This window comes from Gigantopelta aegis, unplaced genomic scaffold (assembly GCF_016097555.1).
Source record: "Gigantopelta aegis isolate Gae_Host unplaced genomic scaffold, Gae_host_genome ctg6881_pilon_pilon, whole genome shotgun sequence".
In the NCBI taxonomy this organism is placed as follows: domain Eukaryota; kingdom Metazoa; phylum Mollusca; class Gastropoda; order Neomphalida; family Peltospiridae; genus Gigantopelta; species Gigantopelta aegis.
The window spans coordinates 1-11,139 of NW_024535376.1; the positions used below are offsets into that span (position 1 = coordinate 1).

Genomic DNA, 11,139 nt, shown 5'->3' on the forward strand with positions numbered 1-11,139 from the left:
GTATATATTACTCAACTTATTTATGGGTAGAAACCCCTTTAAACAAGCAGTCCCTATATGCGAGGTATGTGTTTAGGACAGAGTGTTTGAAATAAAATTGGATATAAAATTACAAAAACAAATAGTGGAAACGTGTTAAAATGTTAAGGTTGTACATACGTAACTAGTTTGCAAAGCAACTGTTCTGGTGTTGAAGGTTGACGTCATTACGTTACACATTACAGAAGTAAGGAAATGCTGTATTTTAAATAACCTGTTGAATGGAAAACCATGGGGCTTTCACAAGACTTGTATGATAGATCTTCTTGCAGTTTATTTTGCCTCCACTAGTGACAGCAATGCCCCAGTCGTTGATCCTATTTGCATATCTTTGACATTCCTTTACGATGTCTGGTCCAGCTGCAGAAAGTATTGCTTGGCTTGTATCTCCTTCTGTCAAATTCAGTGTAGTATTGGTTGAATTCACTATCACATCTACCTACAACACAATGTAAAGTAAAGTTATTCCCTATGCAGAAAATTGGAAGTATTTTCACATTTAACGATCAACGAACAATTAACACAACCAGTTGATGGAATAAATGAGAACTGCCATTCATACTCGCCAACAGTTTCCAGTTTTAACTGTCATTGATGCATTAAAATAAAAATATACAGAACATTCTAACAAATCCAGGAAATTTAATTATGTCATATTCAACAATATCCCAGATTACAACACGTAGAAATGGTAGTAAATGTAAACAACAAAACTGTTATCCTGCACACTGCAGAGTCGAATGGGCATTTAGCAAAATAGTGGTCGAGTCCATTAATCTCTCTCTCTCTCTCTCTCTCTCTCTCTCTCTCTCTCTCTCTCTCTCTCTCTCTCTCTCTCTCTCTCTCTCTCTCTCTCTCTCTCTCTCTCTCTCTCTTTCTGAGAAGCCATAATACTATTATCTCAGAAACATAGAAACGATGGACTGACTCTAGTACCTGCGACTTGGTAGCCAGTATGCCAAATGTCATGTCAAGTGTTTAGTCTTTGGAGTACTTCAATAGATTCCCCTGTAAGTACTGTAATCTCACCGTGGTCCAGAGCTAATATAGTACAACTCCTCTTTTGGAGCACCTTGTTGGCCGTTAGGTGCATATCCTGGAGGTAGAGTTGAGGTATATCTACGGGTATGTTTTCTGGCAACACACCACTTTGCCCTGGAGTTCAGCCAGACAGGTGGTCAAGGAGGACAGACTTGATAAATCGGCTAGTCACGCCAAGCTCGAGAGCAAACGACCTTCGTTTTGTTTATATTAGCCAAGAACAAACATTCTTTTACTGACGTTTATTGTATTTGTTGCTCTTGGGGTGGTGGCTAGTGTCAATCAGGTAAATTATTTCTTATTGTCTGAGTATATCAATCAAGAATCCCTGGCATGAATGCCTGCTGGTCATCTGCAGCATCATGACCCCACATTGGACTCTGTGGTGGGTAGGGGCATGGTTGATGAATTATTTCAACTCTGGCTACAAACCAACCTCAATCTTTTGATGGGACCACACCGAAGTTTCAGATTCTTCTTCATCTGAATCGACGTCATTGAATGTTAAAACATCCAAAGTGATTGCTTTGCAAGATGGGGGCGGGACGTAGCTCAGTGGTAAAGTGTTCACTTGATGCACGGACAGTCTAGGATCGATCCCCATCGGTGGTTCTATTGGGTTATTTCTCTTTCCAGCCAATGCTCCACAACTGGTATAACAAAGGCCGTGGTGTGTACTATTTTGTCTGTGGGATGGTGCATATAAAATATTCATTGTTGCTAATCAAAAAGAGTAGCCCATGAAGTGGCGACAGCAAGTTGCCTCTCTCAATATCTGTGTGGTCCTTAACCATATATCGGATGTAATATAACTGTAAATAAAATGTGTTGAGTGCGTCGTTAAATAAAACATATCCTTCCTTCCTTCTTTGAAAACCTGGCCAAGGTTTCTCGTCATATGGTCTTCCGATGAAGGGGCCTAGAAGAAACTGTTGCATTTTGCGATTCAGAAAGGGCTCGAAGTCTCGGCTGGAGAACCTAAAACAGTTAAGAAATTGAGGAATGGCTCATTGTTACTTGAATGTTCAACAGAGAGTCATTCCAGAAATCTTCTTAAATCTAAAATGATATGCAACATTTCTATCAATGTTAGTTCGGTCTTGGGATTTGGAAGATAATGAGATTTGTGAAAATATCTCCTCACAAGGGGTCACATCAGTCAAGCAGATTAATGAACTTCATACTGTCATTCATTGTGCCTACACTTAATGCTGGCTACTTGAATATGCCTATTGTACCTTACATCCCCAACCATTTACAGTGTTTCAAATGTCAAAAGTTTGGACACGAACAGAATACTTCATGCAACAGATTTACATGTGCTCGTTGTGGTCAGTTTGGCCATGACAGCAAGACATATCAAAATTATATGATATGTACCAATTGTAAGGGGAAACACTCTGCGTACTCGCGAGTGTACCCAACGTGGAATGTGGATAAACAGGTGCAGCAGGTAAAGGTGAAAAAAGTGGGGATATATTTGACAGGAAGCTATCTTTTGTACCCATCTTTCATATTTTAAAAAGAAGGGTTAAAACGTTCTGAATGTTTTAAAAGTTATTAAAAGTGGGGAGCAGACTGATTATAGATGAATTGTGTATGGGTCGGCACGCAAGTCTTACTTGCAGGTACTATATCCTATATACGAGGGACTTAGGCTGTGTCTTGCTGCTTTTAGAACATATCCTGTAGAGTGTTTGTATTTTGATACACATGAACCTTGTTTGAGTGCTAGATGTGAACAACTTTCTCTGCAGTATGCCAGCAAGATTAAATCATTACCGAAACATCCTACACATAATGCAGTGTTCGATAACAAATATATGCAGTTATTTGATGCAAGGCCAAATGCTATCCTTACACATGGTCTTCGCATTAAGCGTTTGATTTAGCACTTTGGAAACTTTCATATTTTATTTTACCACCTTGGTGTATTACACCACCTAAAATTGTGTTTGATCTTGTGTATCTGAAGAGGGATCGTACAGATGTTGTTGTGTACAAACAATTATTCAATGAAATTCAAGACATGTACCGTAATCACATTCCTGTGTACACAGACATATCATGGGATGGGACTTCTGTGGCTTGTGCTACAGTTTTTCCATCAAACACGATACCTTCCATGAGATTACCCGACTCATCATCAATTTATAGTGCTGACGTTTGGGCAGTCATTAAAGCCTTAGAAGAAATAAAGGCTTCTATTGCATTCAAATGTATTATTTTCACAGATTCATTCTCGTGTCTCCAAGCTTTACGATACATGAAGCTGGACCATCGCTTGATTGGGATGGTGATACGAAAGTGTGTCTTTTAATCCATTGCCACTAAAGATATTGTATTTTGTTGGGTTACCAGCAATATTGGCATCAGGGGTAATGAAAAGGTAAATTCTGCTGCCAAGTCTGCTTTGGATTTGCCTCATGCCAGTGTTGGTGTGCCTTATATAGATTTTAGCCACAGTATCAACCAATTTATCTTTTCGACTTGGCAAAATTATTGGAATGCAAAAAAGCTTCATCATGTCAAGCCAGTCCTAGGAGAGTGCCAGTCTTCCTATAGGCAGTGCAGGAAGGATGAAATAGTATTGTAGCGTGCTCTCATCGGTCATACATACATGATCCATTCATTTATCGTGAAGAAGGATCTTCCACCTCAGTGTGAGCACTGTTAGTGTACTCTGACACTTTTGATAGAGTGCAATCATCTCACAGAAAGTGAAAAAGATATTTATGGTCAAAGAAATGTGATGAAATCCTTTCGATTCCATCCAGAACTTTTGTATGTTTTACACAGTTCTTTACACTGTGCTTTAATTTAGCTGTTGTATTTTTATATTGATGATGTTCATCACTTACTGTTTGCATTTACCACAGCTTGACACCCAATAGCCGATGTATTTTTCGTTTTGGGTTGTCGTTAAACATCTATTCTATTATATTCTATTCTATTCAATAGATGTATGAAAAATTCCTTCTGGATGCTGTGCCCTCTCTGCAGCTTCCTCTATAGGGACAGTCCAAAATCTGTGATTGTCCAAATGATGCCGGTCAACAGCATTCAGCACAATTGTAACATACCATAAACGATTAACGATCCGTTTTTCTTAAATTAAATAGTATATTCTTCTTACATTCTGTTCCACGATACTCCCCTCAACATAAGAAACACCCAGTCTTGGAAATCCATCTGCAAGACCAAAACAAAGTATTGATTTGCTGATACATAGTTATCAAATTTAAGTCATTATGTTTAATGCTGGTATGTTCAGGTTAGAGTAAGTGTACAACCCAGTGGGGAGATTAAACGTATTAAGTTTAGTGACGGTATGCGTGGGGCCTACAAACCATCCTCTCACACTTTAACGTACGTGAATTTGTTGACAAACCTCGATCCCCATCGGTGGGCCCATTGGGCTATTTCTCGATCTAACCAGTACACCACGACTGGTATATCAAAGGTCGTGGTGTGTGCTATCCTGTTTGAGGGATCGTGCATATAAAAGATCCCTTGCTACTAACGAGAAAATGTACCAGATTTCCCCTCTAAAGCTATGTCAAAATTACCAAATGTTTCACATCAAATAGCTGATGATTAATAAATAAAACGGTGTCGTTAAACAAAATAAACTTTTGTTGGCAAACCTGGCACTGGCAATTATGAATAGATGCATAAATATATATCGAATGCATGTTGCGTTTCACTAACACAATGTATGTATGTATGTATTGATTGTATATATATACTCTTTAAAAAAATAGGGGAACCTGAAATATTGATATCAACTATTAGACCAGAGACATCCTAGTAAAGACAGTTCAGGCCTGTTTATCAACACACCGAAACACATTCTATAGTTTTCACATGCATCACACAGTTGCCCCGTACACGTGCGTGGGGCGTCATTCTTGATTTTGACAATTTCCAGGAAGGTCCATTAATCACTGTGGAACGTTATTTCTGTCAATCTTTTTTATTATGTTGATCATACAGTTGTTATTGTTTTGTTTTTAGTCATTTTTATTGTTTGAACTTGCGATTTACTGACAAAAAACGTAAACTTTCAAATTTCTTCCTTCAAGATCTTTCGTGGTCATAAAACCTACTGTAATACTGAACTATCGGTTGTAATGTTTGCCCAATTAATTCACTATTATCATATAACCATTCCCCACAGCTAATACACCTTACAATGTTGGCAATTGTAAATTCTTATTAGAGTTCCCCTACTTTTTTAAAAGAGAATATATATATATATATATATATATATATATATATATATATATATATATATATATATATATATATATATATATGGGCAAGATCAAGCAGTAACGGAGGGACATTTTAACTACTTTCACTCATAAAATTTTTCATACTGAATTAAATTTTGTAGGCGATAGGTTTCTGAGTTTGTAATATGCGATAACGTAGGAACATAAAGTGCACATCATATAAAATGACTTCCCGTTTTTGGGGATGGGGAGTTTTTTTGGATTTTTTTTTTCTTGTTTGTTTGGCAGGTTGTTTGTTGTCGTTGTATCTGATATGCTAGGCATCCAATATTGGAACTAGTATAACAGAAATCAAGCTGACATATACTAAAAGGCAAAAGTTATTGTGACATGGATTGTTTGGAGTAACAAAATTGTGAATGGATTTATGGATGTAAACCAGAGAAAATGTGCATGAAACAGCTCGAAGAAATGTAACCAAGCCGTTTTTGCAGTGATTGCAAGGAACATGCAAGAAATCCTGTCCAGTGTTCACCGTAAAAGGCCAGACATTCAGTTGCAAATCATTGTCACTCTGTGCAGCCTTCAGAAGAAAAACACCATTAGTAAACTGTTTGATGCAATTTCGTCATGCCACGCCTCAGTGAAAATGACAGATAGCGAGTCATACGGATGCTTGAATCTGGGACCTTGCACGTCAATTCAACGTCCACAAAAACACCATATGGCACTTATGGCAACGATATCGACAAAACAACCAGGTCAGGGACCATCCCCGTAGTGGCCGACCACCCGTGACAACCCCTCACCAAGACACATGGATCCAGCCAGCAACCCTCACAGCCCGTACAATCCCTGGCAACAGAGGTGTATCAGCGAGGACAGTCCGACGACGTCTACGCATCTACGGCATCCGTGCAAGACGCCCAGCCAGAAGGCCAATCCTGACACCAGAACATCGATGGCGACGTTTCCAGTGGTGCAGACAACACCTGTTATGGACAGCACGTGACTGGAGACGTGTCCTCTTCACTGATGAATCACGTTTCCTTCTCCACAAATCTGACGGCATGACACGTGTCTACAGACGTCAAGGTGAACGTTACATCACGTCATGTGTTCTTGAAGGGGATCGTTTTGGACGATGTGGCATTATGATATGGAGTGGAATTACAGCCACAGGCCGGACCCAGATGATTGTGATTGAAGGCAATTTGAATGCTGTGAGGTACCGAGATGACATTTTGCAAACAACTGTGTCACCTTTTTTGCAACAGAACGGCCCCGGGATGACATTACAACACGATAACGCCAGACAACACATTGCTAGAGTTGTGCAACAGTATCTGAATCAGAACATGTGCTACCCTGGGCTGCTAGGTCCCAGGATTTGTCACCAATCGAACATGTCTGGGATGAAATGGAGCGACGCTTGTGACATCTTCCAAATCCTCCAACAACACTGCAGGAACTCCGGCTGATCCTTCCTCAAATCTGAAATGACATTCCCAAGAACTTTCTCTATCGTTTAGTGGCCTCTATGAGACGACGGTGTCAGACCTGTATCAATGCTCAAGATGGACAGACTCGCTACTGACTGTGTGAACTTCGCTCTGGAACCCCTCTAGTGATGTGGCTCATTTGCATATGGCAGGTGCGCCCTTTTCATGGAGTGTTGCTCGTTTCCATACCTTCGGACATTTCTCTTTCCATATTATAACGTTTCATACACGGCAGTAAAAACTTATCATCAATTATCTTTGTCGTTTGTGTGTCACAATAACTTTTGCCTTTTAGTATATGTATAAAACAATAATATGAATCAGAAATGCATCAAGCATTAATTATATTTTTAATAAAAATAAATTGATGGTAATGGAGGGACACATTGAAAAAGTAACAGAGGGACGCATTTTGTGCCATTGCATTTTCATTATTATGTGACCCATTAAATGAATCCAAATGCATTTATATATCAATAAATAGACAGTAAAAATATAGTTTAACATCAGTGGTTCATTGATATTTTGTGTTTAATCAACTGTACACTGCATATCCAACTATATGTGCATTGCCAAATTTGTCAAAAAGATCAAGCGGTAACGGAGGGGAATTAAAGCTATTTTTATGCATAAAATTGTTTATATAGATTTAGATACTTTTGGATAGGTACTGTAGCAGATGCGTTCCAAAACACTACTGCTTAAACATGTATAATACAACTTTGTTTGGATTGTCATAAACGTGATTTTAAAATTGGGTAACTGAGGAACATAAATTGTAGGTCATAAAATGACTAGCAGGGGTGTAACATTATCTTTGAGAATGGCCAATACAGCACAATTGATACAATTGAAATGTTGAGTAAAAGTCAGTATCTATCTGTGATATTTGTATTTTTGCACAGTTCTTTACACTGTTTTTATTTAAATCTTGAATTTTTATATTGATGTTGATCATCACTTTATTTATTTGTATTACTATAGTTTTACGCCCAATAGCCGATGTATTTTTCGTGCTGGGGTGTCGTTAAACATTCATTCATTCATTTTAAAATGACTCTCTATTTGTTTTTCATATTTGCTGCACATGCTAGGTGTCCAATACTGATATCAACACTATAAATCTAAACTATATCACTCAATAATTATATTTTTAATATAAACAAATTCATGGTCCATTGTTATATTGTTTTAGATCCAAAACAAATTCCAAATTGCTTGTATAGATGTTTTATCACAGAATGTATGTTTATATATATAATCAAGTTGAATTATGCAAACGATTTTTAACACCTACACTATATATTATTTGTGATGTTCTGGTTTAGTATATTTACTGGATCAGATACACCAGTCACAGAGTCTACTTATTATTGGTCTTGTGTGACAGAATCATACAAACAACTGTTAATAAATTCCTCTGATTCAACTGATTATGTTTTCATAATCCAAATGTATGTGCATGTAAATGATATTACAGTTCGATTTGTCCAGTATCATGAACTACCAATACTACGTGTTGAGAATAATTGGTGAATAGATGAAAACATCCATTTTGCTTGTGCATTTTGCAAAACAAATATGATAACCCTAGTTTTTTTCTTTGGTTTTCTTTGTAGCATCTTTATTTTTCTGAACAAACAATAGGTAGTTTGACTGCAGAACAGTTTAATGTAAATGCTGTTGAACAGCTGTTGAACAGCCAATGATTGGGCTTATAAAAATATGTGTATTAAGCAAACGTAAAGCTAAAACATATCTTGCACGATCCCGTTAAAAATTTCAGTTATTACAACTGCCCCATGTGAAGTAACTTAATTATTCTTAATCTGCCAGAAGTAGAGATACACATCATTATGATAATACAGGTGCCAATTGATCAGATAACACCTCCCATTCTCCTATACACATTTAATTTCCACAATTAGTAGAGATCCATAATCTATTTGTAAGGATATATCTAAAGTATTGCAGTATTTATGCATTGCAGAAGTTGATGTTACATAATTTTAGTTCATTTAATTAAAATACATATACATATGATGTTTTTTAAGTTGTGTTTATCACATACACACGGCGGGAGTTGCCTCAGTCGGTTGAGTGCTCGCTTGAGGATCGAACCACCTTGGTGGATCAATTCAGCTGATTGGGATTTTTCTCGTTCTAACCAGTGCACCACAACTGGACAAAGGCCGTGGTATGTATTTTCCTGTCTGCGGGAAAGTGCATATAAAAGATCCTTTGCTGCATTAGAAAAAAAAATGTAGCGGGTTTCCTCTGATGATTACGAGTCAGAATTACCAAATGTTTGACATCCAATAGCCGATGATTAATTAATATATGTGACCCAGTGGTATAGTTAAACAAAAAAACAAGCACACTATTTTAATGTACAATGGCGCAAATGTCGCTCTGTTACCAGTAACAGGTTTTTAATTAGTCACAATGACTACATTTATATAATTAATGTCTATGAATGTGTGTGTGTGTGTGTGTGTGTCTGTGTATGTGTGCCTGTATCTGTGTGTGTGTGTGTGTGTGTGTCCGTGTGTGTGTGTGTGTGTCTGTGTGTATGTGTGTATGTGTTGGTGTCTCTGTGTGGGTGGGTGTGTGTGTGTCTGCATGCATGTATGTGTGTGTCTCTGTGTGTATGTGTGTGTGTATGTGTATGTGTGTTTGTCTGTGTGTATGTGTGTGTATCTGTGTATATGTGTATGTGTGTGTGTCTGTGTATGTGTGTGTCTGTATATGTGGGTGTATGTATGTGTGTGTGTGTCTGTGTGTGTGTGTCTGCGCGCGTGTGTGTGTGTGTGTCTGTGTGTGTGTCTGTGTATGTGTGTCTGTCTGTGTGTGTGTGTGTATGTTTGTCTGTCTATGTGTGTGTGTGTGTGTGGTGTGTGTGTATGTGTGTTTATATATGAGAATGTATAATTAATCTGTCTCAACGACGTTATTGTTAATTTGAAAAAGGCAAAAATGCTGAAACATTAAACTACTGAACTGTTGGTGGTGGTGTTGTTTTATATGATATGTATGTACTGATGTATTGATGTATGTATGTATGTATGTATGTGACTAAGCTACACAGCTGAATATTGTTGTAAGGATACAATGAGTTTTAAAACTAATTTCGGCTTTAAAACTTCTTTTTCAATTCATTAGTCTATTTATATATTTGTTTAATTAAATTTGTTTGTTAATTGTTTGGGACAAAATGTGTGTTCAACTTACGACATGTATGCTCTCGAGGAACAATTGTTTGGTCCAGTTGTGAATTAAGCTGAATATTTGTGTCAAACAAATGGTTCAGTCGCTCATTCTGAAATGCCTGCAATAAATGAGAAAAAAGAACGTTATGATTCAGTGCATTCGGTAACTACAGGGTTTATACTACCAAATCAAAACCCACGGACGACAATAGTAACATATGTGGCTAAAACTCCTACCTACAGCGTATCAATCGACATAAATGCCATGGATATAAATACTACCACCCCTCACACTTAAAGTGAATAAAACAAAATTCGGGGTCAAGCTGCTCATTTGTGAGATACCGGGTAGCGTCTATGACTACCCTAGTTCCGTACAAATTTCGAGTACTTTTTTTTTACAGGTACCCTATACATGTTTCAAGCACAAGACTACTTGACACATTGGTACTAGATGAAATAAAATTGCATATTTTTTACCCAGATGAAACTTATTATTTTTTACAACCAACACACTCACATTTATAACCAATCACAGGACTTGTGGTGTTCACTTCTCTATCAAACATTGGGTGCACCTCGAACTTTGACCCAGCCGGAAGTTATTTGGCTTAGTACTACCCTACAGTCAGATTTAAAAGTATACCGTTATGTTCTCATTACATGGTACTTAGTTTGCAAAGAAAACTTCAATATTCTAAAACCGAATGCTAACTATCATAAGCTATGCCAGAAGCAGTGAGTGTAGATTGATGGGCGTGACATTAAAGCACCAGTTTACAATAATTTATTCATTGTTTTTAAAACGTTTGGCAATCAAAAAAATATGAACAGAGAACAGGAAAAACCCCATACCAAAACTAGATACAATTATATCACACACCCAGTGTTTGCTACAAGTGTGTGCAAGTCATCAACTGGGAGATCAAAGAGAAGAAAAACAACATGATTCAGTGCATTCAATAGATACAGTCAGATTCAAAATTATACTATACTTCAAAATTACCAAATGTTTGACATCCGATGATTAATAAATAAATGTGCTCTAGGGCTGTCGTTAAAGAACACAAACTCACTTAGATACCATGACGCATCACGAACAGTCAATAG

General features: G+C 37.4%; 1 long non-coding RNA gene across 1 annotated transcript; it reads right to left on the reverse strand.

Annotated features, from left to right (window-relative positions):
- Positions 1-220: 220 nt before the first annotated feature.
- Positions 221-10,150, reverse strand: LOC121366735. The gene is made up of 3 exons (XR_005957214.1): positions 10,052-10,150; positions 4,217-4,272; positions 221-478 (listed from the first exon to the last, which is right to left on the reverse strand). It is a non-coding gene; the product is annotated as an uncharacterized LOC121366735 (long non-coding RNA).
- Positions 10,151-11,139: the final 989 nt, after the last annotated feature.